Source organism: Ambystoma mexicanum, chromosome 5q, assembly GCF_040938575.1.
Source record: "Ambystoma mexicanum isolate Mex_15411 chromosome 5q, UKY_AmexF1_1, whole genome shotgun sequence".
Lineage (NCBI taxonomy): Eukaryota > Metazoa > Chordata > Amphibia > Caudata > Ambystomatidae > Ambystoma > Ambystoma mexicanum.
In genome coordinates, this window is record NC_090933.1 from 1,319,473,061 (window position 1) to 1,319,496,655 (window position 23,595).

Consider the following 23,595-nt stretch of genomic DNA (forward strand, 5'->3'; position numbering starts at 1 on the left):
AGTTCATAAGTCAAGACTAGTAAAGTCAATGGTGACTTTACAGACCCAGGGAGACAGTACTCAGTCCCAGGGTGCGGAGTCTATGTTTGGGGGTCACTATGACACCCCTGTGTTACTGCACTGAGGGTGCAGTGTAACACACATTCAAAAACCAAGGATAGCCTATGGGGAAAATGCCCCCGAAGTCACAGAAACACACTCAAAGCATGCCCAAGAGTGAGGGTAAAAGAGTCTCACTCTTGGCAGGAGAAAAAAAAAAAATAAACCCCAAAAATCCAGCAAAGCTGCTGGGGGACTCACTAGGTTAGGAAATTCAGCCTAAACAGAGAATTCTCCCTAACACCCTCCCTTCACCTTTCTACTACCTAGGTAAATTGTTCTACATATTGCTTCATTGGTTTGTTTCATGTTTGTAAATATGCTTCCATTTCATTATTTTTTGTAATCATGTTGAAATAATGTAAAGCACTTTGGATTAAAGCGCTATATAAACCTTATAAATACAAATAGACCTACACTGCAAATCAATGAACACATTTGAAGACACTAATGAGATTTTAATGTGACATTTATATCTAATCGGTTGTCTGACACGCTGTGTTACAGCTGCAATTGAGCCATTCTCAGATAAAAAATAACACTGGCAGGCCCTATATACACAGCATAACGTTTGATGTTGCTGCTAGACAGAGCTTATTCAAATAGGTTTCAGAAGGATGTGTTTTGGGTGGGGAAGGGTAGGTAGCGAGTGGGAATTGCCATAGAGATTGACCAGGCAATAGGCAGTCAATTGAGTCAGTAAAATGCCAAACAGACAAGCGGTGTGTCCTTCACTCCTATCTGATCTCCCTCTTAACGATACTCTAAGGCAAAACATTGGCTTCTAGCACCAGCTAATACCCAAAACTAAGAAGGGGTGTACACATAACATGCAATCATCTGGTCACCCCTCCTTTAGTAATAAAGGGAAGTAAGATGGTCAGTTTTCACAACATGATTGTTCAATTTAGGTAAACAAAGAGAAATAATGTTTCTTAGAGGAGAGCTAGTCAATAATTAAAGTGGTATCCATAGTTTGCTAATGATGTGCTAAACCTTTAAGGTTTGGTTCAGTTGTGCAACTATTGAATAGTCAAAGATGATTGTTGCACGAGACGTTGACGGAGGGCGTGCTATAAAAGGGCAGGGTGACATTCTTGGTGTTCCAACCGCATCGGGAGAAGTACAGAAAAGCCAACTGCTTTTGGGTAATACAATTCTTTTTACAGGTATTGGTATCAATGGAAAGTTAAAGACAACAGGCGGTCAATTCAAATGGAAGGCACTCAAATCATTATCAGGTATTGCTATTATGTGCAAGGTACTTGCACAATTTTGCACGAGTTTTCCTTGCTGGAGCTTTGACACTCCTTCCCACGTTTGGACACCTCTCACCCTTAACTAGTCATGGTCGCCATTGCTGAGAGGCGGGGGGGGGGGCGGGTGATGCGAGAAAAGGGATGGCCTTGAGGGGTCAGGCATAAGCTATTTTTTTTCTTGCGCGAAACCAAGCACTTCCACTGGCTCCCAGATGCTGCAAGGATTACATTCAAGACCCTCTGCATGTTCCACAAGGCTTTCTGGGGCATGTGACCCCACTACATCCAACTCTCTCTCCCGAAATACCTACCTGCTAGAGCTCTTTGGTCACTGAGCTCCAACTCTCTCGCAGATCAGATGTTTCTCCAAGCAGAGAGTAAGGGGAAAGAGCTCTCCTCCACAGGTGGCTTACGCTGGGATGGCCTTGTGAGCCAGATCGCCTTAAGTTCCGGAAGCTTCTCAAGACCCTCCTTTTCTTCTTCCCTCCCTCTCCTACTCCCCTACCACAGTGACTCAAGACCTTCCCTTTTCTCTTTTCCTTCCCTCTCCCCTGCCAATGTTACCCCTCTGCCCTGGCATGGTTCCTTCAGAGTCTTACAGGGCACCAGCCCCCTGGTCCAATCCACCCATGTTCTCCCCAGAACCACCACGCCCTCCCTCCCACGCCCCCCCCCCCGGCCTGCTCATGACCGGATGGCCATTCCTTCCCTCTCAATTGCACTTAGCTTTGTCCCCCTTCTCTTCCCCGGCCCTGTGCTTGTCACGGGCCCAACTGCCTTGTTCCAGCACTTCTGGTTACTGCACTTGCATGATCTCAATGTCACATGGCCTAGTAAGATCACTTTTCGTCTCCCTTGTTTCCACCCCACCCCCCAGTCTTGTTGCACCACAAAACACTTGTGTATAGGCGCATTACAAATAAACCATATCGAGAACTACCGATTTTCTACCGCTATACACAGTTACATGAAACTACACAGGGAGATATGGTACCTCGACGTAACCAGAACAGCCAGGTCTGTGGCTCAATGGACTAATGCATCGACTACAGGGCCTTTGTTTGACCTCATGGTCACAGGTTCGAATCCTAGCAGGTTCCCTCAGCCCTTCTTCCTTCCGAGATTGATAGGAGTACCATTAAGTTGGGTAACAATAAACAGCTATTAGCGCCAAGATGCCCCTACGGGGGTGAACGTGAGCTTTATAAATACACTGGTTATGTTACAGAGTTGCTAGCGCTATACTTGGTACCCAGCATAACCGTAACTACTGAGTTGTGTGGTGGGTCAGAAGAAGGAGTCGGACACACTGAGGACATTAATATTTTTAATGAAATTATAATTAAAAGGCCCATATTTCCCTATTGTAGAGGGAATACTCTACCCATCTAAAGGAACGTGCTAGTCATTTGTCAGGAAGTCTAATGTAAACGTGTCCTCCTTCCAAACTAACTATCTGACCCTACCACTATATCAAATGAATTTAAATAGACCAGGAGAGTTTCTTATATTTGCCTGGTCTTCTCTTCAGATAATCTATTTACTTTTCTCTGTGGTACAGATATTTCTTGACATAGTCTCCTTGAATCGTCTCCGAGATCAGTTCTTAGTTTTCGTGCTTTCTGTGGTCCTATATTTAGAATGTTCTCTGGCAGCGGTTCCTCACATTGTCGTCCCTTGTAGACACTTCCCAGTCTCTAATTTCAGGCTTTCGCGAGTTGGGGTATCTTGACCCCTTATCAGGCTTTCCTAGTCATGAATTGATGGTCTAAAAATCTCTCCTCTTTTATCCTGTTCATACAGTGTCTTCCCTACCTCCTAGGGGGACTAGTTTCCACTCTGTGTGTTCCCCCCAACTGGTTTGGGTAATGCCCTTTTATATATTATTTTCACTTCAGCGGACAAGGAGCAGAATTCCTACAGAAGAAAATAACAGTCTACAAACCAACAAGACCCCTCCGATCGAGCAACGAAATCCGCCTGGAACTCAAAACCAAACGTCAAGAAAAAGCTTGGAGGCACCTCCTTCTACCACTTAGCCGCAAAAACCTGGAACATCCCAAAGGAAATAAACACTGAAGATCACCTAAAATTCAGGAAATCACTAAAAACCTGGCTCTACAACACCAGCCTGGAAAACAAAACTGGTAAAAAGGATAACTAAATCGAAAAGACATGGACATCCCTGACCGGGGAGAGTAAAGCCCACGGCAGCTGGACGGGTGACATCGGATAGACAGGAACACAGGCGGCACGCACGGAGACTGAGTCGACTAACCCCACCAACACTTCGCCCGCCCCTTAATTTATTTACCGCCAGGTACCACATTGGTGTGGTATTATCGAGACACTGGCAATCTCCCCCACTACCTGAGAGGTAGTCATTGGCAGGACCACTAGAGTCTAAATGGAGGATAAGGGGAGCTATCAGAGATCATATTAGAGGCAGGGACTAGAGGAGTATGGAACCTGCATGCCAGTCAGACCCAGATCAGGACAGAGACGCAAAAGGGGAGACTACGCAAGCCGAGCGCTTCAATTCAGGATAGAGATGAAAACTAGCCAACCCTACTAACAATTTCCCTTTCTGCATACACCTCTCAAACCAAACACAACCAAAACCTACCGCACAAACTTCACTACATGGCAACAACAAAACAAAAACACACACAGCCTTGCACAACAGTACACGACGACTACCGGCCGCAAACACCCACAGGCCCAGCCAACGGACCCACCGGGCTGAGGCCGCCAACAGCACATCACTGTTCTCTTGCACTTTTCCTGCTTCCTCCCACTAACTCATCCTCCCCTCCTCTTTCAGAGCCGCCAGAGCGCCAAGGGACCACTACAGTGGTGAAAGTGTGCAGTACAAATGTCCTTTAACATTGACTTCTCTTGTTAACTGGCTTCTTTTTACTATTTTGTCCTCAGGACTGGGACAGGATTCTCATCTGATAACCCTCTTTCCTAACCGCAAAGTATAAATTAGTTTGACATAATTGATTAGCAGAGCATGCTTTTCTAATATGATAAGTCATCTATAACACACCTGTACACAAGCACGAAAAGCCAAGGCAGGGAGGACAAAACAACAATCTTACTAGGCCTCGTGTCATTCAGAAAGTGCAAGTGCAGGGGGAAGGGAGCGGGAGAAGTGCCGAGGGGGGCGGGAGATTGGGGGGGGGGGGGGGGGGGAGGCAAGAGGGAATGAGAGTGCAAGTAACTAGTAAGTGCTGCCAGGAAATGGCTCATAGGTGCAGGGGGTCAGGGGATTGCAGGGTTGAAGATACAGTCCCTTAAGTGGCTGGGTAGCCCGGAGGCAGTGCAGGGGCAATTGATCATGCAGGAGCCTGAACCTGTAATATCATTGGGTGGCCAGGTAGCCAATATGCGCAGCAGTCGGGGACATCAGCAAAGGTGAGGCAGGTGAGGCAGAGAGAAAGCGGAAATGTAACATCCCCATGTCTGACAATCTCTTCCCATTACTGGGTGAATGTTGTTAATCAGTCCTAGGAACCGCCACTTAGCGGGACACAATCCAGGGACTGAAAGTGACCACTGCATCCACGACACCTGGACCCTCTGCAACCGAACTAAGGGATCCCAGTGAATTTAGGAACCCTAGTGGTGGTTCTTAGCTTAATTGGAATAAGGGGGACAAGCTTGCATAGGAATTATACCGCGCACACACCCATAAAAGGGATTAAGGGGTGGAAGGTAGTCGTCACCCTATCATGATTGGTGTAGTTCTAGCCAAGGCCCCAGATGTTTTTTTTTAAAGGATTAAGGTGACTGCTTTTTAATGGAAAATATAAGCAGTAGAACATTTGCTTACATTGTAAAGAGCATGGGCCCCCCTGGACATCCTTTAAGCCCCACCAAAGGGGAGAGGGCAACTTGTAGGTGGGGGGCCAGAAATGATAGGTTTACTTAAAGCAGGGGGGGGGGGGGGGGCTAAGTATGAAAAGGTTTGAAGACCACTGTATTAGTGTGATCAGATTGAGAAAGAACACCTAACCTCCCACACAACTGGAACAATATACTCATCTGTTGGCTTTAAAGATTCTTGACTCACTACAAAACATTCTTCAAATTAAAGGCCACTGGGTCTACGTAACTTAACAGGGAAAGGCTCCACGCTAGAGGGCTTGTGTATGATTGGAGGGTTTACTATGATGAATGGCTGAGCCCAGAGTCTGCTGAATAAAAGCAAGTATAGGAGATTGATTAAATCATCACCATAAAAGCTTTATTTTGACATACGTCATAAAAGCACATACAATTTGTATTGTAATAAGAATAAAATAAAAATACAATGAATCTCAACATTCATAAATATTACACCCTATTGCACAGCATTGGTTTATTTTTTATTTATTGAGCATTTGTTAGGTGCTTGTACAAGAAGTAAATTGTGTTTCAAAGCGGCCACAGGGAAACAGGGAGGGAACATGGGAGAAAACAATACACTGGAGGATAAAGCCAAACCTACTAGGCCATGTGAGCATTCAGAGCATGCAAGTGCAGAGGAGAGGGGTAGAGTGGGGGGGGGGGGGGGTGGGGGGACGGTAAGTGCTGAAGTGCTTGGGAGTGAGCAGCAGGTGTAAAAGTGCAGGCCTACAGTGGCGAAGGCGGTTCAGGTCAAGGCAAGTGCAGCGCGAAGGCAGTGGCGGAGGTGTTCGGGGCCCTGGCCTTCCACACCCAATCACAGCGACTGAGATTAGCAGAGGTGAAAAGGAAAGTCTTGAGGAGCTTCCGGAATTTGAGGAGATGCGGCTCAAGAAGAAGGGGGAGGCTATTAAATAAGAGGGAGCCAACTGAGGAAATATTTGCCTCCGGCCCTCTGTTTAGCAAAACGATTGACACGCACATAGTTGGTACCAGAGGAATGTAGAGGTCTAGAGGGTGAGTATTTAGTATGAGCAAGTTGTAGATAGCGTGGCCCCAGAAATCCGTATTGGATGATACAAAAGGGATTTGGACTGCAACTCATAGCCAGTGAAGAGATTTTAGGGAAGGAGCGATGCAGTCCCTAGGCTTGAGGCCAAGGATAAATCTTGCTGCCCTATTCTGTATTAGCTGCAGGGGTCATAGAGAGGATGAGGGTAGATTCAAGAGAAGGCTGTTGCATTAGTCTAGCCTAGAGAGAACCAGAGCTTTGGTAACAGTGAGCATTTGTGGGAAAGTGAGAAATGGGAGAATTCCTTTGAGAAGGAAGAGTTGAAAGTTTAACTTCTTGGCAATGTCCTGAATGTGCGGGAGGAAGGAAAGAGGAGTTAAAGAGAACTCCAATGTTTGCGGCTTCAGATGAAGGGGGGAGCCCATAAAGGATGGCCAGTCTTGCTGTCATTGAGGCATAGATTGTTGGAGTGCACCAGGACTGGGTGGCAGATAGGCAGTCTGCAAGGGGGTCAGCAGGAAAAAGAATTGTGTCTCATCTGTGTAATACTGGAATCTGGGGAGGAGGAAATGAGGAGTGCCAGCTGAGAAAGTTAAATGTTAACAAGCCAGGGGGGAGAGATTGGAGCCCTGGGGACACCACAGGTGGAGAAAGATAGGTGAAGAGAAGGTGCCCAGATTAACTTGGACGAACAGTTAGGAAGGAGGTCAGCCAGTCCAGTGCCTGCTCCAAGATATGAAGGGTTTCATGGAGCAGTTTTATGAGGATGGAGTGGTTGACTGTGTCAAAGGCAGAGGAGAGTGTCCAGAGATGGGAGCTCGGAATCCAGATTGATGGTTGTGGAGACCGCCAACAAGTTGAGTATGTTAGGTAAGTTAGGGGAAGGCCAGCTTCTCAAGGAGTTTCCCCAAGGAAGGGGTGACGGAAATGGGCGTTAGTTGGCTGGACAGGTAGGGATCTACTGAAGTTCTTTTTTCAGGAGTGGGTGTACAAGGGAGGAGGGGAAATTACCAGTAGTGAGTGAGTGAGAGGCTGGAGAGAGTAGCAAGGGTGCTCAGGATGTCCAGTATGTGACCAGTGCATTGCAGAGGGCCTTGGGACGAAAGAGAGAAGGAGGAGACTGTAGAAGGCTTGGCTAGTTCCCTGCAGATTTTAAAGAGTTCAGCCGTGTTGTTGGATGCACCAGATACCCATGCCTGGATGTGGGCCCTTTTCTTGGCACGGGTAGTCTATCGTCTTTGGAGCAGGCGGCAGGACAGTTTGTCAGAGGGTGAACCCGAGGTTTGCCACTTCAGTTCCGCAGCTCTGCACTTGCGTTTCACGGCTCCAAGTTCAAAGTCATACCAGGTATTGGGCTTGGGAAGCAGGTTTCAGGCGGATCCTCATGAATGGGGCAAGAATGTCCAGAGTGTTAGCAATGGCCAGATGGAGGATGCTGTAGAGTCTGGGTGGGGGCAAAGGGGGATGAAGTTGGGTGTGAAGACAGCACCTGACACTTGTTTCATCGGACAGATGTTTGTGAATGATATTGGCAGGGCTGGAGGAGGTGCGGTCAAAGGGCCGAGGGGACCCAGGTAAGAAGGGAGGAGAGAGTGGTCTGACAAGGAAAGAGGTGTGATCAGTGGCGTGGGAGAGAGGGAAAGGTCAGAGTGGATGAGGGTGCCAAGAGTGTCCTGCTGTGTGGTTTAGACCAGAAGAGAAAATGAAGCGGGAGAGCGAGTTGAAGGAGAGTGGAGACTGCAATAGCAGAGTACAAGTGGATGTTGAAGTCGCCCAAGAATGGAGTTTAGGAGGTTCAGGAGAGAGGAGCAGAAATCAGCCCATTCATAGAGGCACAGGGTGGTAGCACCAGGGGGCCCGTAGACCGTGGCAATGGTCAGAGAGGAGGAGGAGGGAGAGAGAGATGACCAACTTGCAAACCAAGCTCTCAAAGGAAGAGTAGAGCTGAGTGGGTAGGAAGGAGGAAGGAACCCACTCAGGGATAAGGAGCAACCCCACCGCCAGCACAGGTACGTCATGACTTGGAAATGATCTCGTAGCCATCAGGGAGAAGAGTCAAGCCTTAGGGGTCTCGGTTTTACTTATACTAACAAAATTCCAAGCTTGAGATTTGTGTAAAACACAGCCTAACCCTTCAATAAACGCATAATAAAGGTCAAGGCCTCCAATTAAAGCCATGAATGACCCGAGTGTACTGACAATAAGGTTCTATGTGTGATTTGTGTAGAAATGTGACCAACAAGCATAAAACGTTTATATAGTTTGTTATTTAGAAACATGCAATGCAACATGTTAGCTTAGGTGGTGGCCACAGCCTCACCCCAGCATAACCTTCACCCGCGTGGAGCACAGATGTCTGACGTCCATCATCTCGTCAGCCGATCAACCAACCAGGAGGAAGAGATGCCACCCACACCTACAGCACCACACCGCCTGACCAATCGGGTCCAACAGTGTTTTTTGTTAGATTTATCTTGAATACTATAAGAGTGTATAATGATGATTATGATGCAGAGAGTACTTTGGAATATTTCTGAGCTTAGAAATAAATCCTGCCTTGAACTCTTGCAGCCGGTTCTCTGTGCCTCAGTCCCCGTCAGGGGTTTGGTTGTTTGTTTTATTCTTTACTGCACGTAGTAAGACGGGGTAGGCACTAACATTTTGGTGACCCCCCCCGCAACGCGATTTAGAGAGGTGCCTCGAGGCCTGCACCGTACGGCAGCGAGATCCAGGACGCCCCCAGCAAAACCATCGCCTCCACGGTTGACCAGACTGTGCATACCACGAAGAAAGGGTCAAGGGTTCCCGGTTGACGAATACCCGATCGAAAAAGCTGCTCGCCGAGGTGGGCCACGGCTTGGTTGGGGGACGGACCTGAGCGGTGACCCTCGGAGTACCTCACTGAACACGTGAAGTGCCGGTTGCGAAACCTTCAAGGAAGGTAAGGGGGGAAAATATGGGAAGGAGGGAATTAGCAACGGAGGAAGGTAGTCAAGAATAGGGTCTGTGTGAGGCTTTTCTGATCTATCCTTTATATGGCCATTAGGTTTTGTAAAAAGTGAGAAGAAAAGCGGTATCCTAGCCCGAACAGGGTAGAAGGCAGCGCCGCATAGCATTTGTCCCGACCAAGTGCAGAATATAAAGAGAAAATAGAAGGGGTCTCGTATATTGAGTAGACTCGGAGTAGTTTTAGAATATTCTTTTTCCTCAGGCAGAACAGTGAATGTGATATGCAATAACTGCTAGTATTGGTAAAAACGTGTTTTACACATTGTGACCGGCATAATCGAGTGAGGGGTGGAAGGAGACTCGAGGGTACCAGAACATACAAGAAAGGAAGGAAGCAAACAAACATCACCATGGGGGAGTAACGCCATTAGCACATATCTGCCAGCACCTTCCACTATATAGCGACAGGATACAGAAGTATCATGACCAATGGATTACTGAAATCAAAGGGGACGGTGTTATACCGATTTGGCCAGAGGGAGGGTCATTCGATAAAAGAGTATTGATCTAGTATCAACACATTTGCTAGCACGATACAAAGGGAAACAGTTGCAGAACCAAAGGGAAGTATTAGACCTTTGGCAAATATTCGAGGAGATTGCCCCCCCACGGCTGAGGTAGGTACAAGCCGAATGCTAGAAAAACAGAAAATGCCGGAAGTAGTAAGTTGGACACCAAAAGCCGAGTGCTCAACAACTACAACTGAGAGTGAGGTAACGGAAATCGATCCCTTAATGACCAGGCCAGCAGTAGGGTTTAGCGAGCCCCTGTATATACCACCCACCCCCACTCCTCCGTGCAGCGCAACAGCTCCTGCACCCCCACCATATGACAAAGGAGGCCTGTACGGCCCAACGAGCGCTCCTCCTGTGAACTTAGCACAATTAACAGGCGATTTAGACCGCCAACTAGCACACGCACAAATGGAAATAACATGGTTAAGAGCACTATACGACATGAGGACAAATGCTGCCAGGGGGAGGGGAGGTACCCCCGCTGTCAATGGCAGATCTCACACCCTCGATAAGGACAACAAGCAACACAACCCCAGCAGCCTCAGGACAATCTATATCATCACAAGGGACGTCAGCACAGCAAAGGCGGGAACAAGAATGGAAGATGGGACAGTTCCTGTTTCAGTTGAATGACGAACCAATGAGGATTACATGTCCAGCTACCCCAGAGAGTCAACGAAGTGAAGGCCATGGAGGAGGACAGGGCAGCGAGCACGAGGAGGAGCAGGAGGGCAACAATGATCTAGAATCAGAAATAGAGGAAGTATGGGATGATTTAGATGAATACGAAGAGGCAACTGCCGCGGTAGGATCCCCACTGCCAAACTGCCGTTACCTAGAAACACCGGCACCACTATTATGGCAGGGCAGATTAAGACAGCAATCAGGGAACATACTGGTAAGTAAAACCAAGAAAGGGATAACCAGCAAAACAGGAAAGAAACAGATCTTACAGATGTCACTGATGCATAAGGGGGCAGGTGGGCCAAACTATATTCCGTGGGCCCAAATGGACAAAAACAACCTATTAAAACCCCTCCCCCCACTCACGGGAGGGGCGGGTAAATGGATACATGCATCTGAGAAAAACACAGCAGGCGTGCCATTAGCGATAGGTGATGTAAAAAGCTGGTTAGTATCAGCGATCGGGGACCAAGCAGACAATATGGGAAAGAGCAGGGTTCCCAGGGGTAACAATGAGCGTCCCGATGGATCACCATTCAACAATGTTCGAGCACAAGTATGGGACGCATTGCGGCGTGCATTTCCAGACATTCCAGATTTACATTCAGTGATGCAGTGTACAATGGAGGAGAACGAGGATCCTGCGCAATTCATATTGCGGGTGCAAGACCTGGGGCGAAGCGAAACTGGCACGGCATGGAATCAATCCACTGCCTTGTTCTATTTTATCATCAAAAAGGGGCTGCCGAAAGAGGTGCAGAAGGCCTTGGACAAAATAGCTGGGATAGAAAGCAAGGGTTGGCCTGAAATTCAGAGCATAATTGTACATCATTGTAGGAGGATCAAAGAGAAGGAAAAGGAGATTACACAAAGGAGGTTGGCCGATGAAGCGAAACTGGTGCAGACAAAGTTAGTGAAGGTCGCTGCCATTAAGGCCAGTGTAACCGCAGACAGAGAATGAGGGAGAGGAAAACGCGTGAGGAAGGCCAGTCGGGATAGCGGCGCTGTGGGCAGGAGACAAGGACAGTGGAACGGAGAGGAGCAGCCATGCCAAGGATCACAGTGGCAGGACAGACCGTCCCAAGGAAGAGGTGGGTACCGTGGCCAGAGGGGTGGGTTCGGAGGAATGGGAAACAGAGGATATGGTGGGCAAGGACCGAGAGGAGGACAACAGGGGTCATGTTGTAATTGCGGGAGGTGGGGGACATTATGTACGGGACTGTAGAATGCGACCGTCAGGGTATTTCCAGGGGCAGCAGCCCATGAACAATGAACCCGGGTAGCCCTTATGGAGCTCCAATGGGAAAGGGGGGGGGGGCACAGCAATCAGTATTGTTATGAACCCCAAATGCAATAGAGACAGCCAGCCCCACAACAACAGCAGCAGCAGCAACAACCACAACAGCACAATGCACCACAGCCCATGGCAAGACAGAACTCGGTAGGGAATACAAACAATAACCCTTTTGTAGCAGCTGCAAACGGTGCACCTGCACCAATCCACGGCGTGAGAGTGGTGGGTGATAACGTTTCCCTAGCACCGGGGCAGCAAAGATACCAAGATTAGGACAGCCCACAGGGAGCACTTGCGTGTCCAGTCCTACCCACCACCCTATTTGATGAGGAACCACTAGTGGCGGCAGAGATAGGAAACAGTTCATCTTTATGGTAGACTCTGGAGCAGAAAAATTGTGTCTTACGGAAGGGTGGTTTCCGCTCTCTGGCAGGAATTTGGAAACGCAGGGGTTCTCTGGGGCTATTTTAAAAGTTCCTTACACAAAAGAGCTTGATGTAACAGTGGGGGGAAACAGTGCGTGCACCCTTATTGTACTACGAAGACGCGCTAATCAACCTGCTGGGACGAGATTTACTCAGCCGATTGAACATGACCATAGCTTTCACCGAACGAGGGATAGTGTGCTCGACGCCGGGGGTATGCCCAGTACGAGCACTCCTGATAAGCACGACCATGAACGAAGTTACAGTGCGAGGGATCCCCATTGACATGGATATGTTTGTTTATGGAATACAGGTGTTAGCCAGAGTAGTACCTGAAATAACGCGAAAAGAGTGGAGAATACCATCAGGCTTCATATTCCGCCCAATCACACCAACCGATGTAGTGCCAGGCACAATTATATCTATAGACATTGAGGCAGTTCAAGTATCAAACAGATGCATTGTGGTCATAGGTCTGGACACGCAGGGACGCGAGTGGAGAGCTGTGCTATGCATAGAGCCCAACATAATGCTAAAAGACATAACTGATGAAGAATCGTTCACTGACAACGAGGGGGATGGAGAAATAATAACGGAAATAAGCATACCATGTGACATTATGATCCAGTACAGAGAAGTGCACAACCCACTTATGGCTAGCATAAAGGCCCCACTGACAATATTTGAGGAAGACATGGCCAAGGTAGCACCTGAAATTTGGACTACAGTGCCGCACGATGTGGGATTGTTACATGAGGCGACTCCCATAAAGGTAAAACTAAAACCAGGTGCCCTCCCACCCAGAGTGAAAATACCCCATATCCAAAAAAGCAGAGGAAGGTATCAGACAAACAATAAATACACTTCTAATCCAAGGTATCATAGTACCATCGACATCCCCATGTAACAGCAATTTTTCCGATCAAAAAAGCAAAAGGAGGGGCGTGGAGGATGATCCAAGATCTCCGCCCACTCAATGACGTCATCCAAAAAGAGTTCCCATTAGTGCCTAACCCGGCATCAATATTGTGCAGTATAACCAAAGAGACAACCTGTTTTACTGTAGTTGATTTGAAAAATGCCTTCTTCTCTGTACCACTTGCCCAAGAGTCGCAGTACCTTACAGCCTTCACATTAGGGAACAACAGATATGAACACCGCAGACTCCCATAAGGATATTGTGAAAGCCCAAGTATTTTCAATAGAGTACTACGAGAAGATATCGGTAACAGATGTAGAAAGCACCATTATACAATACGTAGACGATTTACTCGTCTGCAGCAAGACAGAAGAAGAGTGCAGAAAAGATTTGGTAACTCTGCTTAACGTATTGGCTGCCAAGGGATACAAGGTGGACAAAGGAAAGTTGCAATACTGCCTCGCAGACGTTGTATACCTCGGCCAGCAAATATCTAAAGATGGAAAAAGAATACTACCAGACAGAGCAGCTGCGATTAGACACATTGTCATACCAAACAGTGAAGGACATGCAGAAATTTCTCGGCATATGTAACTATTGCCGAGCATGGATCCTCGATTACGCAGCATACACACGACCAATGCCCCAAGCACCGAAAGAGGCACATAAAAGCAGGGCCCCAATAAAATGGACGCATGACATGATTGCCCAATTTTCCCGATTAAAAGACCTCATTGCAGATGCCCCAGTCCTTGCAAATCCAGATTATGAAGGGGAATTTTTCTTGTTTTCACACAGCAATGGAACACTCATGACAGCAGTATTGACACAAAAAACATTGCTAGGCCACAAGCCATTAGCATACTACAGCGGAACACTGGATCCAGTGATGCAGGGACACTTCGCTTGCGAACAGGCCCTCGCTGCAGCGGCTTTCCCTATTGAAAAAAGTGCCACGGTTGTGATGGGATGCTCATTGACACCATATGCAGAACACGCATTATTTGCAATCCTTGAAAGATCAAAATCAACCCTCACAACACAGAGCAACTGCTTACGAAATAATCATATCCAGCCCAAATGTACACATGGTCAGATGTAAAACAGTGAACCCAGCCACATTCATTACAGAGCCATGTACAACAGAAGACATGCAGGAACACGACTGTAGCACATATGAGGGAGAGGGCAATGACATTCCTAGTGAAAATGCCCCGACAGAAGGAGAGATCTACTTTATAGGCGGGTCAGCCTCAATAAAACCCAGAGACAGGAGAGAAACATGTAGGGATGGCGGTGGTGCGCATGGAAGATGATACTTACGAAACAATTGTTCAAAAGCGCCTCCCATTACTCTGCACAAGCAGCCGAACTGACTGCACTAATTGAAGCATTACACACAGCCAAAGGTTGCGCAGTAACAATATATTCAGACTCAGCTTACACCACCACCACCACCACAGTTCATTCAGGGCTATCACGTCGGCGGAGAAGGGGATTCAGGAGAGCAGACGGATCCCCCCGTACAACATGCGACCTTATTAAACTAACTAATAGAGGCTTTAGCAGCGCCATCGGTAGTGTCAGTGGTCAAATGCCAAGCCCATACCAACAACACAGACGCTATCTAATTGGGGAACGCGGCAGCGAAGGAGGCCTCGTACTTCAATAAGGCACCAATACCAGAATGCATTGTAAAAACAGCCACAACAGAACAACCAGTAGAAGCGTACAGTAACACGCCAATAGCACAATTGATAGAGTTCCAGAGGAGAACCCCACCAGAAGAGCAGGAGCTGTGGGACAAACAGGGGTGTACGCAATCGGCCACAGATCTCATTTGGAGACAGGAAACAAAGGCAAGGTAGGGATGCCTGTGGAATTACTAGAGGTAGCATTCCAACAATTGCACTTCCCAGCCCATGTTGCAAAACACCACATCGCCTCAGACATTCAGGAGGACTGGTTCGTCCCCAATCTACACGAATACTTGTCTAAATTTGTGATTGAATGTACAACATGCCAAACTTACAATTCAGGAATGACGTGAAGAACCTTGCGTGGCACTTTGCCACGCCCTGCAGGTCCATTCAGAGAACTACATATCGACTAAGCCGATATGGGAGAAAGATGTATCAGAGCGAGATACTTGATTGTGGTGGTATGCCCCTTTTCACAGTGGGTGGAAGCAGGCCCCTGTCCCCATCCCGATGCGAAATGTGCTGCCAAGTTCCTCGTGCGAGAAGGGTTCTCGCTGTGGGGAATATGTGATGTCATACGTTCAGATAACGGCACGCACTTTGTGAATGACCTTTTCAAGGAAGTAACATCACTACTGGGGGTAAAACACAAACTATGTTCGATTTATCATCCAATGGCCAATGGGGTTGTGGAGAGGATCAACGGCCTGCTTAAGAGCAAATTGTCAAATTATGTAACACCCTTAAAAAAAAAAACCTGGATGTATTGTCTGCCCCTAGCACTGTTGCAACTCAGAACTCAACCATGCAAGGATCACCATTTGAGCCCCCACGAAATCGTGACAGAGAAGAATGCACACGCCGCTCTCCCCTGTTAGGAGAGCTTCTGATGCACACAGGGCTGCCACAGCGCTGGGGGGAAGAATTTAAAGAATACCTAACACAACTAATGCGCGCAGTACGCAGCAAATCGAAACAAATTGCTCCGCCATTTATGAAATGTAGCAACAGACATCACCATGCCAGCAGCAGACAGCCCAACTGGGCTGTTAATGCCAGGAGAGCAAGTCTACGTGCGTAGCTTCGTAAGAAGGTGGAATTCACCAAGGTTTCATGGCCCTTATGAAGTGGTGTATAGCACACCAACGGCAGTTAAGGTTAAGGGATTGAAATATTGGGTGCACCTCTCAGATGTGAGAAGGGCACGTAGTAATGCAATCCCTCAAAGGGACCCCGAATGCGTAGACGGTACTGCAAACACAGCATAAAATCGCAGAAAATGCTACTAAAAAGAGAAAATGAATTGGTTCAGCTAAATGTCTTTACGCCTCTTTTTACTGTATCTCTCTTTAATGAATTCTATTGTGTCTCTTATCCTTTTCTATTATCGGTTTACAACAACTTGAAAGCAACTGCTAATGACTAAATGAGCAAAGTAAAATATGATGAAACAATGTACATGTGTATCTCTATATATATTATGATGACTTAACGAAATTGTCTCACCCACAGGTTGAACATGAGTCAACACGACGAAATGGCTGAGCGGGCTGAAATGAGAGATAGAACTAGGGATGCCATTAGGGCCAGTAGATTTAGCAATGTTGAATGCGTTATAAAATATACTGCAGTGCTCTTCTCAATAATGTTGCTTTTTATGATTTGGTATTACTATTTTTAGTAGATGAAATGCACAAAGGGGGGTGCGCGGCTAAAATGATACGACAAGGGTCTAAACTAATATGGACTGGGATGAAAACCATGTGGAAAGAAACGTACAAAATTGAGCCCAATAGTACAAATGTAACACCACATTATGAGCAATTGCATGCAAATATAACTGCTACCCCACTGTTGAGTGATGACATTACCGACGGAAATGAGCCCGAATGGAATGAATATGACTATTATTGGTCAACCAACCCCATGAACACAAGCACGCATACAGCACCAGAAGCTATCACATTTCCTATCAATATTACTACTGAATAACAGGTTACCATGAACAACAATAATGACACATGGTCTGGAATATTCCCCATACAGTACCAACGAGTTGGTATCAGATTGAAAGACAAGAGAAGGAGGAGAAAATGGGGGGCGGGAAGAAACAGACACAATATTTATCATGACCTACGGTTAGATGAGATAGAGGATCCCCGACACCCTGACCAATCAAACAAATGGTATTCAGACATGAGCACCACAGCAAAGCAGGCAACGAATGAAAGCTGCTACGTGTGTTCACTTATACCTCATGCATCTGGGACACCAAAAATGTTAATTCCACAGGAAATACCCTTGTCAGAGGCCCAATGTTTGATTCATCTGGTTCTGTGTAGGATAAGAAACACCTTCCAGGCACACACAGTCACCATGGAAAAATTGGTGAACGAGAAAACATGCACCAGCAAGGAGTGGTCTGCACCAAAGAACCGTTTTTCATCATAAAAGGGACGAGATATGCAGACAACAATTGGCATGATGAAACAATCGAATGCAAAGCGGAGGGGCTCCGAGGGCTGCCAGACGACACGTACAAATGGATAAAAGAAACGTGTGCCCCCCATCTGGTCACAACACATCGCCAAACTAACATGGGTCACAGCACTGGAGAAACCCATAAAAATTCAAAAAGAAACACTGCACGAACTTTGTTTCCATGGGGAAGGGAGGGTGAACACGGGAGATGTAAAAGGATGCAATAAGACAGTAATAATACCAGAAATGAGAAAAGGCACTGCAGCACTGATGGACACATACTGGATCTGTGGCAAACGAGCTTACCTGCATCTCCCTGCATCATGGAAGGGCACTTGTGCCCTCGCCACCCTCCACACAGCACTAATGGTGATACCAGAAAGCAACATTCAGCATACAACAGGACCTTCGGCTGGCAGTCCGGCAGCAGGGCAATCGGCTGAACCATCAACAGCGCCCGAACAGACAATTATAGAGCCCCCAGCATACAAACTATTGTCAGAGGACACATTGAAAACCAAGCTATCACGTAGCAAAAGGTCGTCCAATTATATCTCATCCGAATCATCAAAACTCCTTGCTGAAATCGTGCAGCGGTACAAGCTTTTCTCATCTGCATCACTCTTAGCACCAGGCCTCCAGGCACGAACAAACGCCAAGTGGTTGCAGATTGTGCGCTGGGAGCTCATCCAATTGGCCAACGACACTGAAGAAGGATTCAATGTCAAAAAGAGAGCTCCGTGCACTACTCCTGATGACAATGCAAACCAGATATGTCTTAGACCTCCTCACGGCGATGGACGGAGGTGTTTGCAAAAAAATTGGGGGGACCTGCTGCGCATTTGTGCCAACTGCAGATGCTGATAACGGGACACTTTCACACGTGATAATGGCAGTGCACAAGATAGGAGAAAGAATGAGAACCGAAAGTGGAGCGGACGACAGCACATGGTTCGACAATATGTTCAGTTGGATACCATCATGGGTGAACGTGGTGTAACGCTCACCTGGTTCCCCCGGAGGTGCAGGTCTTGATCTGGCGAGGATACTGTCTTCAGTGTTAGGCACAGGGTTCGTTTTGCTCCCGGACTGGGCCCCCTTCCCACCGACAGTTTAAGCTGGAGAGTGAGATGTCTGCAAGGGTAAACCAAGGTATTAGTGTTTGGAAGGTTCGGAAAGTTCCTTGCCCCTCTTGCCCTTTCTTTCCCCGTGGAACTGGGTTGATATTGCGCTTACCTTATATAGGTAAATGCCGGGCTCTCCATCCTGCGTCTTGTGCAGGGGCGCTGGGTCTAGTTGCTTCACTGGATGCGAGCTCTGCCTCTTGATAGCAGAAGATTGCTGAGAGCGAAGATGCCGTTAATGCACGAGCGTACATTTAAGTAATAAAGTTCCTTTTTGATTGTTCTCTTCTCTTTCAAAAGTCTTAAGTATTTAAAGTCTATGTCTTTTCCTTTTCAGATGCTGTGGCGATGAAGATTATCCTTCTAATGGCACGCAAGTATAAAGACTGCGCTAGCGCTGTAGAATGCACCGTAATGTCTCTTTTGTCTTTGCAGGTGCCGAGGTGCAGCGCGAACAGATTGGAAGCGAACGTAACACAGGTAAGCAGTCTTGTAACTGAGCGTTACTAACCGAAGTATCTTGCCTTGCAGGTGCCGGAATGCAGCGCGAGCTGAGTTGGAGCGGGCGAAACACAGGTAAGCAGACTTTGTAGTTAAATATTACTGACCGATGTTCTTTCTCTTTGCAGATGTCGGATGCCGGAAGAGAAAGGCAGAAAAAGGCGCTTTGGATGCTGCCGTTGGATTAGGTAAGTAGATTCGCTGCCTTTACTTTAACCTAACCTGTGCCTTTGTCTTGCAGGAGCTGCTGAAGTCTGAAGAAGACTGAAGGTTGGATCCCAGCAGGTTATTTCGTATTCACAGGATCTGGAGGTTTCCTGGAGCTGACACAGTGAGCGTCCTGCTGCAGATGCAGAATAACGCGAAACCAATCAGGTGTGGTTTAAATAGCCTTCTGTAGTGCTTAGGCGTCTTCTTCCACGGCCCCACCCAGGTAAGAAAAGAGTTCCAGATTTCTAGAAGAGTTCCTGTGTTCTGCTTCCAGGGAGTGGCTCCTGCTCCACCCAGACAGAAAAAGTAGTCCCAGGCAGAGAAGGATCAGGAGACCAGCTAGCTGGTAAGTAAGCAGCATGGTCTGCTACAGGTAGGTCCACCAAGCACCCTTATCTAATATGAGCCCGGCGCTTCCAGTGCCGGGACCAGTCACCATCATGAGCCTGGCGCCACGACAAGGTCCAGAAGGTCCCAATAGGGACTGGCTGGTTCCTGGGATCAGAGTCATGGGCCTGCTTCCAAGGTCGTGGGGCAAGTCCTGACCCCTTGGAAGCAGGGATCATGACACGTGGCAGCGAAAATACTCATTCCATCATTGTCTTTTTGCTCCTAATATTCTGTGTGTGCCAACTGGGACTACGATGCTGTGAAAAATAACATGCCTAGCTCAGCAATGATAACAGTGGGCTGACAGACAACGGTAGCTACTATGACAGATGCACAAGTACAAACTGGAGAATACACCACACCGCAATACAGAATGACTGCCCTCTACAGGCAGTATGGGGACAGGGTTGACAATTTACATCACACTACCATTAAAGAGCCAAAGGAATTGCAATGGTATAAAGAAGTATGGATAGATTTGGATGGGGATGGTGGGATATACTTAATGGGCACCCAGAGGAATATGCAAGAGGAGGTAATAGCTTGAGAAGTGTGTGCAGAGCATGGTTGCCAATAAGGCACCCCCCAGCTTGGGATGAGGCTGTTGCTGAAGCCGAGTACTACCGAAGGGAGAATGAAAAGAACAAGGTAAAATGATTTGTTACTTTAGATGCAACAAAAGGGGGGAATGTATGGGACCGAGGCCCCTCTCATCGTACACTCCTCAGTACAAGGTTTGGACCACGTGCCTCCAGTAGTGGGTTCGCCCCTTGCCTTTATGTAATGTTAACCACGGTTGACAGCTGCATAGATGGGACCACTGAGAGGAAAGGGGCATCCATCTTTTGTCATCTTTATTATACTCTGACAGATACCATATGGACAGTCACCCTTCACCCCTATCCTTAAGAAAGCCACCACAACAGCTAACTCCAATCAACCGATAAAGTTGGCCGAAACACTACAGTGTCGATCTGTGACAACGCCTTGTCTCATTTTTCTGTTTGTACATATTGTTGTGTGTTTTTTTTTCTTCAAAACCCATGGACCACTAGTAGTCCTGGGTAGCACTTACTCGTGTTTGTATTGAAATGTCCATTTGTTCGCTAGAGAATGTGCACTAATACGAGGAAAATAACCTCAATATTGAAGAGGTTGGTACTCAGAAGTACCCCCCATTGATAAAGTGCAAAACCTGTCTGTTCACTGTCTTATCAGTATGCTATTCTTTTGAGATTAAATAAATGAATCCAAAATCTTGCTGTTTTGATCTCCCACCCTGATTTTTTTTCATTATTACGGTTTACCTATATATGCTGCCCACTTTCATGTAATTTACTACATCAAGATTTTACAGTGAGGCAAGTGTGGGTATGAGCAAGAGATTATTTCTGAAAACCCCCGCAGGTGGTACCATAACACAAACGTCAGGTTACTCTGGCCTAAAACCACGACCCTTAATGCTATATTTCATATAAAGGCTTTGTCACATCAGTGATTGAGGCCTTAAAGGAGGAGGTCCATCCCGCACCCCTCCTGCCAGGATGGTGCGATATCAGGATTTTAGATCCCTCACATAGCACGTCATGCAGAATTCGGCACGTGTCATGACTGAATCATGCTACTGTTTGGAACAGTATCTGAAGGGTGTGAGCTGCGAGGACTTGATGAATTCCTAGGCCCAGTTGATGGAGCCACATCTTGGAGCTTCACTCCCAGGTCAATTTGTGGGAGAGTGCTTCAAAGTGGGTCATCAGGAATGCACACGGGACACTAGCCAACAGGGGATCCTAACACCCAACAATGCCAGTTGGTCATTTTATCTCACAACTGGCGACAAGAAGTTAATAAATAAGAGATGCAGATGATTTCAGGAGCCTGCAATACTCAGATCACCCGACTTGCTAACAATTAACAAACGTGTGCAAGTGACTCCCCTTCCTTCACAATCACGACGGCGACCATTTAATTCACCTCATGTTGAAACTGCTCTAGCGGGTGGGCAGGCAAGGGGAGTGTGTGTCTGTGATACTTCCACACTCCATACATCCATTCCATTGACTCTACCACATGCCCTCAATACCCCTCCAGAACGCTCACTCATTCATTCATTCATTCATTCATTCATTCATTCATTCCTAGAAACAAAACACCCCCCACCAAAGTGCAGATCTGGTGTTCTGTTTCATTCAGTCCCTCCCGATTAAGGCTTTACCATCAATCCCTTGTTCCCCGGGTGATCAGAACAACCAACACTAGGTGTAGCTACAAATGGGCCTATTTAATTCACTTTTAAAACTCACTGCTCCACACCCTATTGAAAAGTGCTGAGATCCACCATACAGGTCCAATAGCGAATTACCAATTGAGTTTAATAGGATGGCACAGAGGAAAACATAACATACTATGTGTATTTTTAGAATGTACCCAGCTCCCCCACACACACTGATGTATTTTGGTGTCCTAGACAGAAGGTAACAGATGTTCATTGTTACAAAACTCAGAGGCTCATTCTGTCAATCTTGGATGGAGGGCTGGGTGGACCTGCAGGAGTGACTATGAGATCACATAACCATGGATCCTACCAGAGAATGCACTAGTCCACTGGGCCACAGACCTGGTCCCTAAACCTGCATCTGGACACCACTTCCAGGAAGAGGCAGGAATGGAGATAAGATAGGAGAGAAGGAGACATGAAGGGTACAGGAACGCAGGGTGGGAGACCGGCTATCTCAGAAGCATAGAACAACCTGTGCAGACAAAAACTACAGCCGTTATTTACCTTTTGGTGCCTGTGCTTCTTACGTTCTGCAGAGTAGGATGATGCAATATTGTGTTTAGATCTAGAAATGGAAGACATTATTACATTATTATACTACAAACGCAAGACATCCTATAACGATATATAATTGAAACATCCAAAGAGGAGCTTCTATTCTCTCCCTGCCCAGGAATGCACCGTCCATCACATACACAGAAGACAGGACTGGAGGTTTATGAAGAACAAGCAGAGACAATGTAAATAACACTTGGCCAAAACAGATGATCACTTTCTCACTAAAAGAGGAGTGAATAGTCGCTGGTCTCTCACCCACAGCAAATGATTCCCCAAAGATTCCTTAAGACATATTTCACATTTAAAAACGTAGCATTTGAGGTCCCAGGGAGATTAAGAGGAGCCCATCCACCCAGGACAGTTACTAGTCCAGGGCGAAACACTACCATGCGCCCCCTGCGCTCGGCATGCGCGCCACTCCCCAACTACACCCCACAGTTAAGTAACTCCTACCCAATATCAATAAATCACTGCTATTCAAATGAAACAGGTTTTATTACATTGCGAGTCAAGAACTTCGCAAAAACGCAAAATGCTAGCATGGGAGTTTACAGTACAAGTGCGCCACTTTGATGAGTTGCTTCACTGTGCAACTAGTAGTTTTTAACATTGTTGCTGAATAAATATCCTTTCAATTGCACACAATTTGCATTGCATTTTATCAACAACCCCCCCTCCCCACTTATTGGTACTATAAGCCTGCCGCAATGTATTTTGCAACTATGGTCCACTTGTATATTGATATTTTATTTGTATCGCGCTCGTACACAAGTGTTCCAGAGCGTGACAAGGGAGAACAAAAACACCACCACTCATCATCCTATGTACATCCTTAAATGTATCTTCGCTGCCTTCACCACCGCTTGTAACCCGTCCGATCGACTGACTCAGCCATCATATTAATAGTTGCGATAATAAAAACACAACAAATCCGCCATTCTGATAGTGATACCCCCTCCAATCACCTTCTCAACCGCCAAAGACTGAACCTCCCCACCTCCAGTCGCTTGACCACTACCTACCACAACCACCTGCTCGCCCGCACCTTCTGAACTGCTGCAGCTGATGTTATGACTCACCTTAGTGCTCACAACCTTACAGGCCTCCACCTGTTTAACACACCCCCTAAAATAAGAAACATGATCTCTACCACAATTTGGTGTACATACAGAGACAATCCTTAATATCATGGGGACCACCACACCGTCTCTCCGTCCTACAAGATCGCACCACGTGACCATACTCC

The 23,595-nt window shown here is 47.0% G+C and overlaps 1 protein-coding gene across 8 annotated transcripts in view; it reads right to left on the reverse strand.

Moving 5' to 3' along the window:
* The window catches only part of LOC138498488 (zinc finger protein 182-like), a 99,411-nt gene that overhangs the window by 8,559 nt on the left and 67,257 nt on the right, over positions 1 to 23,595 (reverse strand). For all 8 annotated transcript variants that reach the window (XM_069622255.1, XM_069622251.1, XM_069622257.1 and 5 more), the window contains one exon: positions 22,296 to 22,356. The gene's annotated coding sequence lies outside the window, so the exon portion shown is untranslated. The remainder of the gene's footprint in view (positions 1 to 22,295; positions 22,357 to 23,595) is intronic.